This window comes from Paramisgurnus dabryanus, chromosome 8 (assembly GCF_030506205.2).
Source record: "Paramisgurnus dabryanus chromosome 8, PD_genome_1.1, whole genome shotgun sequence".
Lineage (NCBI taxonomy): Eukaryota > Metazoa > Chordata > Actinopteri > Cypriniformes > Cobitidae > Paramisgurnus > Paramisgurnus dabryanus.
Genome location: NC_133344.1, coordinates 40,228,240 through 40,245,627, shown reverse-complemented (window position 1 = coordinate 40,245,627; position 17,388 = coordinate 40,228,240). Strand labels below are relative to the sequence as shown.

The 17,388-nt window shown below is 40.0% G+C and overlaps 1 pseudogene; it reads right to left on the bottom strand.

Moving 5' to 3' along the window:
* Positions 1-7,061: 7,061 nt before the first annotated feature.
* LOC135771991 (5S ribosomal RNA) lies at positions 7,062-7,178 on the bottom strand (annotated as a pseudogene).
* Positions 7,179-17,388: the final 10,210 nt, after the last annotated feature.

Here is a 17,388-nt window from a genome sequence, read left to right as displayed (position 1 = left end):
TGGGGTAAGCAAATTTTTCTTGAATTTAGTGTTTGAGAAAAATTTTCAAGATTTTTTTTTTTGCTTGTTTTATTCACAAAATCACTTTGATATGTTTGGTCTAAAAACTAGACTTATTTTCTAAGGTTATTTTGCTCATCAAGAAAAAGCATCTTAATTTAAGAATTTTTTGATATTTTTACTGAAAACAAGACAATAAGAAAATCATTTTTGCAGTGTTCTTGTCGTTTGGGTTTGAGTCCTGACCAACCACAACATGTAACTAAAACCGCTTCTAGACTAAAACCGCTTTTAAACTAGAACCCACTGCTGTGCATAGCGTGTCGCTATTAAGGCAGAAACTGATTCGTGGCTGTTTCATACATGGTACGCGGCACAACCCCCCACAACTTGGCAGATATGGTTCTTTGTGGCAGAATATTTGGGAGCACGAGGACCATGTGAGGTCCATCTATGCTCCGCCTGTGAAACTGTTGCCGTTTTGCCGCTTTCTGCATGTCTCCTATTTAAACTTGAAACGTGCAACTGGTGCATTCCTCCTTAAAGGGTTTTTAAAATATGTATTTAATTATAAATCATCATGTGAGCCAGATTGGACACCTTTGTGGGCTGTGTTTAGCCCCTGGGCTGTATGTTTGACACCCCTGTATTCAAAATCTGCCAAGAAAGTAATCTCCCAAATTACATTACAACTACCTGCCTGAACCACCAGTCACAATGGATCCATGTGTTTAAGGGGCTTTTTACACCTGGTCACTTTATGCGTTTTCTGTGATCGGATAGCTATCCGATCGTAAAAAGACCAGGTGTAAATGCCCTCCGAAACGTTTTCAAGACGGATTTAAATCCGATCACTCAAACCACTTCAGGAGGTGGTCTGGGGCGCATTTCAGATGAAACTGGACAAGTGTAAATACATCTGGTTGATGAAACCACATCTTTCAGCGCATAACTCCTCCCAAACGTACGTCACCCAGAAGTTAGCCGTCACAGAGGCAAACAAACAAAGACGACATGCTCGTTGCTTTATGGAGCGATGACAGCGGGTAAAAAAGCTTCCTAGAATCAATAAAAGAGTCTAATGACAAACTCAAATGATATTAAACAAAGAAATAAAACTTTAAGAGAGAGTTTTGTGAACACTTTTCCCGTCATGGACCTGCATTAAATCACCGCGCTGTCACTCTCCCGCTGCTCTGTACTGCGAGCTTCAGCTCATGCCGAGCAAGGAGACGCGCGTCCCCTGCCCAACATACAGTACAACATACAGTAAGTGCTGCCTATTGTTGTATAAACGTCATCTTAAGTTTTTTAAGGCGGAGTAATAAATAGTGTATTTGCATTTTGGGTGGGGTAAAAGATCAGATTCAAATCCGTTTTGCCAAGACGCATTTATGTGGCCAAATGTAAATGGAACAGTTTTAAAAAATCAGATAGCTATCCGATCAGATAAAACGCATGAAGTGACCAGGTGTAAAAAGGCCCTATGTTGTTTACACCAAATATATTATAAATGTGTGTCCTACTCGTCAAAATGTAGGATCACTTAATAATTCCTAATTCATGATCAGAGGCGTCATGCCCATTCAAACTTGCACGTGCCTCTTCAGATTTTGAGCCAAATGGACTTTGCATGCAACCTCCAAATCAAAGAAGCACCCATTATTCTGTTACTTGTCTTTTATCTGTTTAATACGCACCATAATTATCAGTTCTGTGCTGTATCCTTGTCACTATCTAGAGATTTTCACCGTAGGGTTTTTTGATCATGTTACATGTTGGTTCATTCAGGCAGCAGGCGCTGCAGACGCAACAGCGAAGTTGCAGAGGCCTCAGTTTTGCTAATTTCAATGGATGAACGCATGATTAGAGATTTGCTTGCATTTCAAAACAAAGGAGATACCAACAAAACACAGATAAGTGGCAGGTCCTTTATAATGCTGTTTGTTTGTGTACAGGTAATTCACACGTCAGCTCTGTACGGTCTGAGAGATGGGTATACAGGTGACACCGAAAGTGTACATACAGTAGCTGAGGTTCATCCAAACAGTCGCTAGATTTCTTGCTAGGCTTCTTTAGGAAAAACACAGTCCTTAAAATAGGTCTGAAAAGTCACTAAAAGTGGCAATAATGTTTGCCAACGCTTGCGCAGGCCTTCTCCATTAAGTCCACAAATAGTCCTTTAGGATTGTTGCTTGCCACACCATGCGAACAAGATCGTACTCTAGTTAAGTCCATGTCACACTGTATGATATCAGTTTCCATCCATGTCAAACTGTACGAATTGAAAGGCTTTTAAAAATCGGACGCACACAAACGCATCCCTAGTTTACATAATCGATCGACGATGGCTGGGCAAACATACACTGAAGCCAAATGGTGGCTAGCAAACCAAAACAAGATCTAGTGTTAACTATCACTCAATGGAGGCATGTTTAAGGATGAAGTAGTTTTAAGAGGGAAGAGAGAGGAATATTGTTGAATCCGTGTGTGTTGACTGATGAGAGGTCTGTTGTTCAGTAGGATTGGGTTTCCCCACCGCCTGCCATAATGGAACCAACCAACCTCAGGCAGGAAGTGAAGGTTTTATATTTACACAGCCATGCATCACTATCCTGCTCTGTGTATGATTGAAAACATTGACAGGGATACCTAGAGATATATACACCACTGTGGTATTTAAAGAGAACAGAGCAATAAAGCTTTGGATAGCCATGTATGTTGTAGTTGGGGCCATGGTTATGATGACTTAAAGGCTAATGGGATTGCATGTGTGTCCCTAACATGCATGTGTGACATGATGTGTAATAAGAAGATGATGTGTAATAAATATTTTATGTAAAGTCTGAGTACATTCATAGAACAGACTGCACAGATCAAATGGAGAAATGATGAAGGACATGTTTGTGAACCATGTCAGACATAAACGCATGTGAGGATCATGGCTTAATTTGTTTAAAAACACTAACAACATGGTCAAGGCTGTGAGAAGTAATAATTAAAGATAATAAAAATATATAGATATAAATTATATATATGCTACTTGTACTTCATATATGACATTTCTGAATTTAAAAAAATATATAGATATAAGTGAATGATTGTAAAGATACATCTATTTACTTGAATGAAAAAAAATTCAGAGAGAGAGAGATAAATGCATGTTTATCACCTAAGCACTAAAAGTGTGAAGGACCTTATTTTTGAGGATTATTTACTTAAAGGTAGGGTAACACATTTTGAAAAATGCTAACGGTAGCCGCCTAGCAATGAAATCCCGATCCCACCCTCAAGTCAAATCGCCATCCAAAGTCACGCCTCTTTCCAAACACATGAACACGCACAGATCAGACGGTCACGTCTCATGTCTCATTCACCAGTGAGAAAAATTTGCAGTACAAAGTGAATAACACTTCCAAAATAACCAACATAAACAACTGGTTTACATCAGAATTAGTTTAAGCACACGTTCGGTTGTGTAGACGTAGTAACTATATCGTTATGCTAATCCGTAAACGAACACAAATTTCATAAGCAACACAACGTTTCATCAAAGTAGAATATCTGAATCCATCTCAATACAAACATATCGCATACCTACCTTACCAAAATAAACAGTGCAACGACCCTTTCAGACCCTCTGCCTCCTGCAGCTGTTTGCATCTCGCGGTAAAGCAGTAAAGTTAACGATGTTAATTTGAGTTTTTGCTCTTGCTGATCCAGGCAGTTTTTGCTGTTGTTGTTATAAAAGATGCATTTAGTTTTGTTGCTCCTGTGTAGGTTGTCAATTCAGCAGAAAAGTTTGGTGTTCTCGCTGTTTACAGACAGAGCGCACGTGAACGCGCCGATGACGTATGGTGTCTGTGTGGACTCGCTGCGCGGTGGGAATTCAAATTACGCTTACGTATGAGGGACATAAAAGGAAACGTCCGTTCGGACCGAAATCTATGATTTGTTGAACATTTTTTGGTCCTACGCCTTTCACAGATGACATAAATTTTTACAAATACATTTAAACAACTTAACACAGTGATTGCTATCAGGATGTGAGGAGACTTTTAACCAGCATAACTAAAAATGTTTCAGGATCAAATCTGTTACCCTACCTTTAAAGGACAAGTTCGGTATTTTAGACTTAAAGCCCTGTTTTCAGATTGTTTATGGTGAAATAGAATGATTTTGACTGAAATTTCGACATTTGCGGCTGTCCTTAGAATTTTGGCGTGTTTGTGTTTCAGCTCAGATCTCTACAATGGGTTTAATGGTGCACTGGAACAATCCTTCCTAAAATTCATTAAACTTTTGTTTACAAAGACGTGAAATTCACCGAGTGGTCAGGGGTGTTCACTGATATGCTCACACAAAAATCGCTGCAAAAGATGCTTTCCAACAGCTGTTTTAGCATTCGTTGTTAACTTGTGGACCTATTTTCCCAAACGCCTCACACCCGTATATTCTTCCGCTTAGAGCTTGAATAATAAACACTCCAGCCCAGGTGGTGGCGCTAATCCGCCTTTGCCAATTGCAAGAATAGAAACAAAGTTCCCGGCGCGGAGTAATACCGTACCTCACAGGACGTCTAATACAGTCAATGGAGTTGGTAAAAACTACGATAAAACCTGTTGGAATGCGTCTTTTGGAGCGATTTTTGTGTGAGCATACCAGTGAACACCCCTGACCACTCGGTGAGTTTCACGTCTTTGTAAACGAAAGTTTAATGCATTTTAGGAAGGATTGTTCCAGTGCACCATTAAACCCATTGTAGAGGTCTGAGCTGAAACACAAACACGCGAAAATTCTCAGGGCAGCCGAAAATGTCGAAATTTCAGTCAAAACCGTTCTATTTCACCATAAACAATCTGAAAACAGGGCTTTAAGTCTAAAATACCGAACTTGTCCTTTAACATAAGTTTACTACATATAATAAACCATGAACAACAGCTGTATTTTTTTCCTTTTGATGATTTATTTATATAACAGTGTGGAACAGTATCCGTTTTATAAAGAATGAGAAAGATGCGAGCACCGCACACTGAAGTCTCTTTTCACTGTAAACACGGAGTATTGTGCAACTGTGGCCAATCAGAGCAGGGTAGCATCATGCAAAGGAAAGGTTTGAAATAAATAATCTCTGGTTTATTTGCTGTTGTACAGTCAACAAACTTGGCACATTTTGTTATCATCAAACTAGACAATTTTCAAAATCACAGTCATTAGCTCCACCCAACAGGAAGTCTGCCATTTTGTATTTTTTGATAATTGAATGTGGTGAACTTTTATATACTCTATATATTCCTAGGAAAATGAGATCCAAATGATACCAAACTTAAAATTAACGTTAACATTATGCCTAGACTTGATATCTTAAAAAATGTTGCTATAAATAAAATAAGAGAAACAGAAAGTGTTTCCTATTGTGTTTGTGCATCAAGTGAAAATATGAGTGGTAATAGGTCTGTCACCAAATCTGGTCAACATCATTAAAATTGCAGTAAATTGCAGCAAAAAAATCAGATTTAATAATAATAATAATAATAATAATTTGTTACATTTAAAAAGCGCTTTTCTGCAGACCTCAAAGCAGTGGCGGTTCTAGACAAATTTCACTAGGGGGGCCAAGGAGGGGCCAGGGTTTTACCAGAGGGGCACATAAAGAAATGGCAAGAAATTATATTTAAAGGTTATAGGGGTGGTTACAGGAATTAGTTTAAGATAGGACTAGGCCTTAGTTTAATTAGGAAATATAACTAGTTTTAACATACATTATACATTACTTGTGTGCATTTTGAAGCAAAACAAAGCTGTATTTTAAGATATGGCATTGCAAGTTGTTTTCAGTTTGGACAGCTCTTACATTTATTTTAGTCTAGGACTAGTCCCTTTCCGGGAAACTACCCCGTAAACTTTATTTTACTTTACAATCATATACTTTTTTATTTAATACAAGAGTGAGTGCAGGTGCAAAAGGGGAGCTGGACTCTTTTCTAAAGCCCCCAACCGAAAAGCATGCAAGCCTACTCAATAAACTTTATGAAATGCAAACTTTTATAAAGACATATAGTTTACATATAAACACACATTGCTAGACAGTTAGGGACCACAATCTAATCAACATTTAAAATAATATTTATTTTAAATTGTAAAAATTCTTATATGTAACATTTAATAATATTCCTCCAATTTTATGCACGTATATGTAAGAGCATAATTACAGCGCTTTTTACAATGTGTAAACTTTAAAAAGTTAGCGAGATGTTGGTTTTGCCTGTTGCTGATGAGTAACAGCTGTAAATGATCACAACACGCTTAACGCAGCCACGTCACAGGAGAACAAGTGAACAGTGTCCCAATGTCAAGTCAGCTAGAGTCCTTACCAGTGCCCAAACCTGCATACACATTCTCAACATCCGGAGGTTGGGAACGAATTGAGACACTCGCCGAGCAGCACCCACAGGCGGCGACTACAGTGGTTGGGTGCGCCGCTCTAATTTGCCCGTGTAGAACGTTGCGTCGCATTAGTTCCGCTTTTGGCGCTCGCGTGTAAAATCAAAATAAATTTATACTTTTTTTATTTGGTCAACACGGGGTGGCCACAAGGGTGGCCAGGGACATGTCTACAGAGGCACGGGCCACCCTTGGCCTCCGTGTAGAACCGCCACTGCCTCAAAGTGCTTTACATATGAATGGGGGAATCTCCTCAACCACCACCAATGTGCAACATCCACCTGGATGATGTGACGGCAGCCATATTGCACCAGAACGCCCACCACACACCAGCTTATAAGTGGAGAGGAGACAGAGTGATATAGCCAATTAGTAGATATGGGGATGATTAGTAGGCCAATGGGCAGGTTTTTGGGCAGGATGCCGGGGCACATCCCTACTCTTTTTCAAATGACATCCTGGGACTTTTAACGACCACAGAGAGTCAGGAGCTCGGTTTAACGTCTCATCCGAAAGATGGTGCTTTTTGACAGTATAGTGTCCCCGTCACTATACTGGGGTTTTAGGACCCACACAGACCACAGGGTGAGCACCCCTGCTGGTCTCACTAACACCTCTACCAGCAGCAACCTGGCTTTCCCAGGTGGTCTCCCATCCAAGTACTGACCAGGCTCAGCCCTGCTTAACTTCAGTGGGCAAGCTGTCTTGGGCTACAGGGTGATATGGCTGCTGATATAGATTCAACTTGAGCTGTATGTTTGTTTGTAGTGGCTTATTCCATAGATGTGGCTATTGTAAACCACTGTTATAGTGCCAACAACTGGAAGCAAGAAGTGTGTCACTTACCATAGTCCTCTTCTTATACAGTAGGCCCTTTAAACGTATTACCTGACATGCATTGTTTTTTGAGAGCCACCATTTAGCAATGAGCCCGTCATTGTTGCTTGCAGCTATATTTAGAATTACAATTTTACATACAGATTTACAGCCACAATCAGATATATTGTACAAAATGAATTTTTCATAAAAATGAATTATTGCACCTTAAAGTTTCTTCTCCGAGTTAATGGATTCAGTAGTTGATAATAGCCTGAGAAAGTGGGCCTGACACAAAATCATTCTCTTTTCAAATAGCTGTTTCAAAGAGTTGAAACATGCAAATCTCTCAGTGTGTCCTGATTAGGGGTGGCACGGTACATGAAAAAACATCCGAACCATTCGGTTCGCTTGTCTCCCCTGCTGAAAAATCCAGCATCAAACCAGCATGGACCAGCATGGGATTTATGCTTGTCTATGCTGGTTTAGCTGGTGGTCACCAGCATACCAGCACCAAAACACAACATATGCTGTGTCTTGCTGGTATGACCAGCATGGGATGCTGGTGCTAATGCTGGTTTGGCTGGTGCTAATGCTGGTTTGGTGCTGGTTTAGCTGGTGCTAATGCTGGTGCTGATGCTCGTTTAGCTGGAGTCACTAGCAAACCAGCACCAAAACACAACATATGCTGGTATGCTGGATTTTTCAGCAGGGTCGGTTTGGAGCATGTGTGTGTCACATGGTTCAATGCATGCACAATGTAGCCTTGTTCCCATATGTTACCTGAAGCCTTGTATACTTTCGTCCTCTCCACAGCGCAAGCGTCCGCTGACTGCGCAGGCACCTCGTCTGTTTGGGGAGGTGTTTATACTCGACGCACAGACTGGATGCCGGCGTGATGAGACGTCATGCTCAGCCAGATTTGCCTAGAACTCGTGCTTCTTGGGTTGCAAAATTACAAAATTCGACGTGCACACCGCCAAGCAAAATGGGGTCTCGTGCACTTGACGCGTCCAAACAAGTCGAGTGCGCGAGACCCCATTTCGCTTGGCGCAAGGCTTAAAGCTGGCAGTTTGAAAAATGCAAGTTAATTCTTAAGTTTAATCTTTATGTTCTCCAAGTTCAATCTTTGTGTGCTAAAAAGGCACATATGTTTTTATGTAATTAGTTTTTGCGTCTGAAAGGGAGATTCTTAGAAATGCATATGCAATAAGGTCAGTCTCAAATAAATAACTAGACCACACCTTTTCAGCTTTCGTCTTTAGTAAATCCCGACAGTTGTTATTTAACGCCAAACTGATGGTTTTCTGGTAGTAAATCTGTTCCTAAATCTATTAAAGCGTAACTAAACCCCTGGTCAGATCCTGACTCCACCCACTGGCAATATTTGAAAAATGCAAGAAAAGTGGGCAGATCCCAACGTAGATAGAGGGAACGAACTAAGCTCGTACCAAGTGTGTGGTGAGATCGTAACAAGGGCGTGGTGAGCTTGAACCTGCTCACGTCACGAGTCATTTTTTGGACCCAACATCCAATAGGAAAATTCAACTGCAGTAGCCACCGTTCAACCTGAAGAGGGCAGCACTCAGACATTTTTACACCATATATTGTAGTATTGAAACACTTTATATCCAAATGTCAAAAAACTTACTGCAATCAATGAACAGCACTAATAAAACCCCATTCTTACAGATCAGTAACTAAAAAAAGTTGAATTAGGGTTTAGTTACTCTTTTACAATTACATTTTCAAATCTATTCAAATAAAAACGAAAAAAAAAAAAACGAAAAGGACCCTCTGTACACCCACTTTTGGCTAAGAATGATTTGTTCCTGATCCGACCAATCATTTTAAATGTAGATCTCATTTCCAAAATCTCACATTTATATTTCTTTAACTAAAAGAGAGAAAGATTGGGTATAACAAATATAAAATGTAGGGTATACAAACATTTTATCAGTTCCCTTTCAAGGTACAGTAACTCAATGCTGCGTCATGGGGAAGAATGCCACAGCTTTTGCGCATCTGAATAACCTGTAAAACTAACCTGTCTTATAGGTGGTGATGATGTCACGAGTTGGACGGAACCGGAAGGGAATAAAAGGAAGGCGCAAACAGTGCATTACAGGTTTCTGTCATTCAAGGAGCGCTCTATGTCAAATTGTCTGTCAAAATTGTGTGTCTTAGTCAGAACTAGTTTAAGAAAATTAAGATTAAATGGCTAGTGAGAACTTTAGGAAGTGTGTGTGTTCAGGCAGCTCTTGAGGAAGAGGCCTGCAGCCATTGTGAGAGCCTCTCGCTAAAGTTGCTCCGCTCCCGAGCAGCTCTATTTTATCAGGAGGGCAATATTAACATTCCTCGCGGCTCAGGACCCGTGTTTGCTGAGGCCGCGCAACACCTTGCGTCGTGGGGATCGCAAATGGAGCTAGCTTAGGTGTCTGAGATGGCTTTGGCCCATTCTCAGCTCTAACTGACTAGTTCGTTTGCGCCCGGGAGAAGTCAACCTGCACAGGTTTCTTACACCCCGAATGGGAGCTCTATGCAATGTTCTAGCTCCAAAGAGCTAGATGTTGTTAGTTTGCACGAAGACACACAGATCACACCCAGTTATGAGAAGAGGTGTTTGTCACCCGGCCTGTTGATATATTAAATATTGAATGGCCAACTGAGAAAACTGAATCCACATCTTTGAGTAAATTAGATGAGAGGTTTTTAAAGAAACTGTTGACGTCTTCCCTTAAAAATTGATACACAGTGCTTGGTGGCAGAGACAACCCAGTAAACAATTACGGTCTTTCAACGTTGAAATATGGTTGAAAATAAGTCGGTCCGTCTTGGACTGGTTAAGACGTGATTTCAACTAAGTAGTTTTGGCTGGACTGTTTGACTACGTGTTTTCAACTGACCACGTTTTCAACTCATAATCTAAGACAGCTAGATGTTGCAACCCAGTATCACAAAATTGCGTGACTATTTCACGCATGGACCAGCGTGACAATGTCACGCTTTGCAGCGTTTGAGCGTGAGCATGTCACGCTTTCTGTTTGTGTCACTGTCACGTATTGGTTACTCAACTTTTTTGTCCTAATTTCTTACCATTGTCGCTTCGGTTTAGGGTTAGATTTACATAAAATGACACCCTTACCTAAACAAACTCTAACCTCAACGTCAGGTGACAATTGGTTAAAGTTTAGAAAATATAAAAGAATAAGTATTGTATCTTTTTTTTTATAAACCAATACTTAAAGTGACAAATACTTAAAGTGACATATAACACAAGCACCAAATCTAACCCTAAACCGAAGCGATAATGGTTTGAAAATAGGACAAAAAAGTTGAGTAACCAATACGTGACAGTGACACAAACAGAAAAGCGTGACATGCTCACGCTCAAACGCGGCAAAGCGTGACATTGTCACGCTGGTCCATGCGTGAAATAGTCACGCAGTTATACATGCTAAAACAACGGAGAATACAAATTACCAAACCATGTTTATTATTATTGTAGATCATTCTTGTTAATGATTGCGCTTGCGTACTCTATGGACACTGAGAGACACCGTACTAGTGGAAGTGCGCATGAGTCCTGTTGGCGCTGTTTTATATTCCCCTGCCGGGTTGAAATGTTTAGTTTCGGTTTGTTGCCTGTGGCTGTGTAAGCTGTAAATTGAATATACACTACAGATGTTTATGTAATAAATACGGCTGGTTTGGATTTATCATGGACCCTTCACTCATTTCTACAATTATCTTAAGTAAATGTAAAGAGTTTTACATATTACGTCAAAGTTATAAAAAATATGAAACTGCGATTGAGGTGCAATGAGGATTCATGATATAATTACCCCACCCCACCAGGTGGCGGTAATGCACCATTAAAGGTAGTTGCCAACCGCCATAAAACTTAAAGAAGAAGAAGCGAAGAGGCGTGTGAATGTGGCGCGAATCTTCCACCCATCATCACAGAGAGAAGCCCAACCAACCGCCAGATTACAGAAAGCTCTGGACTGCTCATAGCAGGGATTTTCAAAGCTGTCCTGGAGGACCACTAGTACTGCACATTTTGCATGTTTCCCTTTTGTGACACACCTCATTCAGTTACCTTACACACCCAGTTCAAGTCTTGCAGTCTCTACTAATGAGCTGAAAATTTAAACCAGGTGTGTCTAATGAGGGAGACATGCAAATTGTGCAGTACTAGTAGTCCTCCAGGACAGCTTTGAAAACCTCTGGCTCATTGCATTGGACTGACCTATGTTTACTGCGCTCTGAAATCTGTGTTGGTATATGTTTATTGCACTCTGTGTTGGTTACTGGACCGACCTGTTTATTGCAGACTGTGAAATCTGTTGGTTACTTGACTGTTTGCACTATTTAAAATGTGCTGTTTTATTAAAGTTATTATAACCCTTTAAAGCTTTGTTTCATTTTATAAAATGTTATTTGGTATGTTAATGTGGTCCTGTTTTCAACATTGAAAAGATGGACGAATATGGACCAAAATTAGACGTTGAAGGTCGACCTGATTTAAACGTTGAAAAGATGGACGAATATGACGTCTTTTCAATTTTCATTTTCAACCTTCAATGGACCAAAATTAGACGTTGAAGATCGACCTGTTTTCAACCTTGAAAAGAAGGACAAATTTGAGGTCTTTTCAATTTTCATTTTCAACCTTCACTGGACCATAATTAGACGTTGAAGATCGACCTGTTTTCAATGTTGAAAAGTTGGACAAATTTGACGTCTTTTCAATTTTCATTTTCAACCTTCAGTAGACCAAAATTAGACGTTGAAGGTTTACGTCTACTCAACGTCCAATAGATGACTTTTTGCTAGCTGGGAACAGCCACAAAATAAGAAACTCCTCTGGGGAGGCACCTTTTGATACGAGCCAGGGTGCCATATTTCCAGGAATATTGAAATTGTTGGTTTGGCCTCTATAGGGGATCAGTTTATGAATCAGTTTCTCTCAACTGAAGTGGTTAAAACCATACTTAACTCAAGAGCACCCTCCACCAGGAAACGGTATACATCAAAGTGGAGAGTCTTCACTTCATGTGTAGTGAAAGGCATATTTTAACCCAGTTAACTGCCCAGTGGCTTCAGTTCTGGAATTTCTACAAGATCGGTTTTCCTCATGTCTTGTGCCCTCTACTTTAAGAGTATATTCTGCAGCCTTAGCTGCTTTTTGCTCCCCTCTTACTGAGGGGTCTTTAAAGAGTCATCCCTTAGTTATTTGTTTCCTGCGTGGTACATTGAGGATGTGGCCTCCTTCTCAGTGAGTTCTGATATGGTATTATTTTGGACTTCTCATCCTTACCTGGTAATCAGGTTTTTGCGTCCTGATCTGTGCATGACACTTTTCACAACAGGACAGACACAAATACTTATGGTATAGTGGGCATTCATTCCCCAAAGTGTCATTTCATGACGCAGCGTCAAGTTACCTCAATTGCCATAATTCCTTGTGCCTGTAGTGCTTGCCTTTTTTTTATAGCTTCTGGTTCCATCGCACACGTGACATCATCACTCGCCACCTCTAATACAGGCTAGTTTACAGATTATTCAGATGCGCGAACGCTATGGCATTCTTCCCCAAACTGTCATTTCAAGAAGCAGCGCATGTTTCCTTATCTCAGGGAACAGAGGTTACAGTCGTAACCAAGACATTTACTGCATCTTTGGAGTGAACATATTGTGTGGTGGACATGTTTGTGTGCAGGGTGCTGCACTTTCTTCTTTGGGATTATTTATACATTTGGCCAAGCCCTCTCAAAAATAAATAACAAACTGAGTGAAGCCTGCTCCTACGACACAATTTGTTTGTGTGGTGAATCAACCACCCAAGCTTTGTACCGTATTTGGACAGCGGTGTCGTGGATACATATTTAAGAATCCTAAACTGGAAGCGACAGCCAAACCCTGCAGGGATAAACGGACATCTGACTATAAAGTGAGTCTTTCTTTTTTCTTTCTTATACTAATGCCGCGTTCCAGGGAACCTGTAACCCGTAAATAGACTTCAAAACCATGACTTGGATCGATCTAGTACAAGTTCACAGGTGGGAAGTCACGGGTTTGCCTGTCGTTCCAGTGCACTTTTATGGGTAGAAGGTTGGAATAACACGGTTTAGAGGTTGCCTGAAATGCGTACTCTCAGTTCAGAGTCATGAGTCGTGGTTTTTAAGTCGTGATTTACTGGCTCAAAAACCTGCCTGGAACGCAGCATTACGTGGCATGTTTGTACACAATAGCATACAGCTAAGGCTTTCTGGATTAGTGGGAGTGGCTTGCAGAGCTGTGCATTGTGGTGCATTGTGGGAGTTGTAGTTTTCCATACAAATGCGCAATAAAGTCACGCTTTGTCTTTTCTAGGTCAAATAGGCACCAAATTATAAATTTATGTTACATTTCGACTACAAATATGACCCACTTTCAATAAAGATGAATGCTTCTACTGGTGAAATGTAGATGACAGTACATAAACCACAAACTCAACTTTGCAAATAGCATAAGTGATTCTTATACATATGTTACTGATAGTGTAGGTTGAACAGATGGGTCTTTAGCAGCGATTTAAATTCAGGCAAGGAAGCAGTGGTTCGAAGTGAAATAGGCAGGGAGTTCCATAATGTCGGGGCAATGACAGAAAATGATCTGCCACCCATAGAGGATAGACGGTACCAGGGAATACATAGAAGTTCAGCATTTGAAGACCGAATTGGTCGTAAGAACAGAGTAAATCAGAAAGAAAAGGGGGTGAGAGAACATTTGGTGCCTTAAAAGTGAGTAGTATGATCTAAAATTGTATTCGCTGAGACTGGGAGCCAGTGAAGATTAAATAAGATAGGGGTAATATGGGCAGATTTTTTGTTTGAGGTTAACATCCTGGCAGCAGAGTTTTGTATATACTGCAAGCGTGAGATTGAATGGGCCGTTAAACCAGAAAATAGTGCATTGCAGTAGTTGAGACGGGACGTAATAAGAGCATGCACTAGTGTTTCGGCATCATTTCTACAGATGAAAGGGCGCAGCTTGGCAATACGTTTCAAATGAAAAAAACATGTTTTGGAGAGGCTTCGAATATGAGCGTCAAAGGACAGTGAGGGGTCGAGTATGATACCTAAATTTCTCACAGTAGCAGAGGGAAAAATCGTAGTAGCATCCAGATCAATACTAAAATCCGCAGAGCTTGTTTTTGTTAGAGATGGAGGGCCAGTTATCAGAATATCAGTTTTACCCAAATTCAGGCTAAGAAAGTTTGAGTGTAGCCACAGTTTTAACTCATTTACACAAAAAGAGAGTGAAGATGTTACATGTTCAGAGTCTGGTTGACAAGCAGTATATAACTGAATATCATCTGCATAACAGTGATATCTGAAGCCGTGCCGACGAATGATGTTACCCAGTGGCTGAATATATAGGATGAATAATAGTGGACCAAGTACAGAGCCCTGAGGAACACCTTGTGTAAGTAAGACAGTAGGAGATTTGAATTTGTGTAACGAAATGTGAAATTGCCTGCCCGTGAGATAAGAAGAAAACCAGGATAGTGCAGAGCCTGTTACGCCAATCTCCGCTACGTGGGAAAGTAATATCTTGTGGCAGACAGTATCAAAGGCAGAGCTGAGGTCTAATAACAGAAGTATAGAGAGACTGCTTGAGTTGCCAAAGAGTAAAAGATCATTGACAACCTTTACCAGTGCACTCTGTGCTATGCTGTTGACGGAAGCCAGATTGAAATTTATCATACAGATTTTTTTCTTACAGACCAGCTAGGAATGATTGCAGCTGAAAGGCCACAACCTTTTCCATGATTTTTGAAATAAATGGCAAGTTGGAAATAGGGTGGTAGTTTGATAAATCAGTAGGGTCCAGGTTAAAATTAACAATCAAAATACAGTATCAGTATCAGATATGTCAGTCAGTATGAAACGCAGGTGAATGAATAGACGTATTTGCAAGTTGTCAGGCCAAATTTGTGAATGCTGGACAAAACAGAAAAAAATTTACAAAACTGGAGTGCAGCTCTGGCACACTGCACAAACAACAAATGAACAGCGGCTTCCAGAGCCGATCCTCCCTATACGCAGGCTATGCGAGCTGCGTAGGGCCCTGCACCACTAGGGAGCCCCCTTGTTCTTAAATTCATGCAGCGTTGCACAGACCAGCTGGCAAGTGACATGGTTGTGACATGCTCCGCTTGCGTGTTCATTCGGATATGTTTTAAAGCTGTGAATGGTTTAAAGGTTTAAAGTTTTAGTCCAGTCTGTTTTGTTAGAAATGCTTGTAAAGATTAATAATCAAAATCTTTCATATGTGTTAAAAAACATAAACTTATTTTTTCATGCAAGATGTTGTGTGACTCCTGTTAGCATTTTAAAACAATGCACATTAGGTCTAATTTTTGCATATTTAGAGAATTATTTATGTATTTTGGTATGTTTATCTGTGGAGTCTGATCATGCCTTAGTTTTTAAACAAAATCTGTTAAGTTGTTTGTAAGAGTTTTTCTGACAGCTATTTTGGTTTGATTTTATTCATAATTTTAAATTTGTTTCCCTGATGTTCTACATCTCTTAAAAAATATATATATATTTGGCAGTAGACCTTCTTTTCTAAGTACTAATGTAACAGATTAAGGGCTTTTCAGAAAACGTGTCAAAGGAAGAATTCTGACGAGTGTCACAGTAATGTAGGCTACATGTGGCAAAATGATGTGAGGGATGACAGGGCCCCTCACAAAGTTGCTCAGGGCCCCCAGAAGTCCAGGATCGGCTCTGGCGGCTTCAACGAACTGTCACGTCAAGCTTAAAGAAAAAGCCATGGTGATATTTAGGTGGCCTCAAAGTTATGAACCAGTCACAAATCAAACCTGTAAGAGACATAAATGCCAAAACAACTAAATCCTAACAGCCTGTAGTCAGAAGGTATAACTGTCCATCAAGTACCTGCCTCTCAGAAAGATCTTTTGAAAATTAACACCCAGGTTATTTAGATCATACTGCAAAACCAAGGTCGTGAGTCCGGCCGTGTTGTTACTAAAGCTTTCCTTGGTCAGGTAAACCCCATTTTTCATGATTTCTAGATGAAGTCTATGTTCTTTTCTCCTCTTAATTTCTCTGCCTATCAACCTCCAGTGTACACTTCAAGAAGACTGCTGTCTATTTTTTTTAAGGGTACATTTTATTTAAAATATTACATTAATTTGTTGGTGTCCCCAGAGTATGTATGTGAAGTTCTAGCTCAAAATACCAAATAAATCAATTCTTATTGCATGTTAAAATTGCCACTTTGTAGGTGTAGGAGCAAAAATGTGACGTTTTTGGGTGTGTCCTTTTAAATGCAAATGAGCTGATCTCTGCACTTAAGGGCAGTGCCATGGTTGGATAGTGCAGAATAAAGGGCGGTATTATTATAATGAGATCCCCTTCTGACATCACAAGGGGAGCCGAATTCCAATGACCTATTGTTTCATATGCTTGCAGAGAAGGGTTTACAAAAACTAAGTCACTGGGTTGATCTTTTTCACATTTTCTAGGTTGATAGAAGACCAATTATAGCACTTAAACATGGAAAATGCAGGATATGTCCCCTTTATTGTCTATTAGAAGACACACACAGCAAAATCACCAGTGTTAAATGTACACTGCTAGTGTTTATGCCAGACAAAAATATTCTTTGTTAAACACATTTAAAACACATATACAGTACATATCAAAAAGAGGTGCATACACTTTTTCACAATTATTTGGAAATTGGTTGGAGAAATTATTACAATTTCTTACAAAAATTGAGTTTTGTCATCCATCACATGTTCAATGCATTTGAATAGGAACACACATACAGTTCTTAGTCAATTATAACTAATATTTTCAGTCATTTGACTGGTCTCAATTTGATCAGGTTCATAACTTTACCAAAAAATGACAATACAGTGGGAGCAATAAGCTGTGTCTGAAACCGTTCCCTCGTTCACTCATTCACTATTCCCTATATGGGGAATGACAATTGAGTCCACTATATGGGGAAGAAGCAAATGAAAATGAGTGAGCGATTTCGGACACAGACGTAAATATCATGCGTCAGAGAGCTGTCGCAGAGATTCATCATAAACACCTGTGT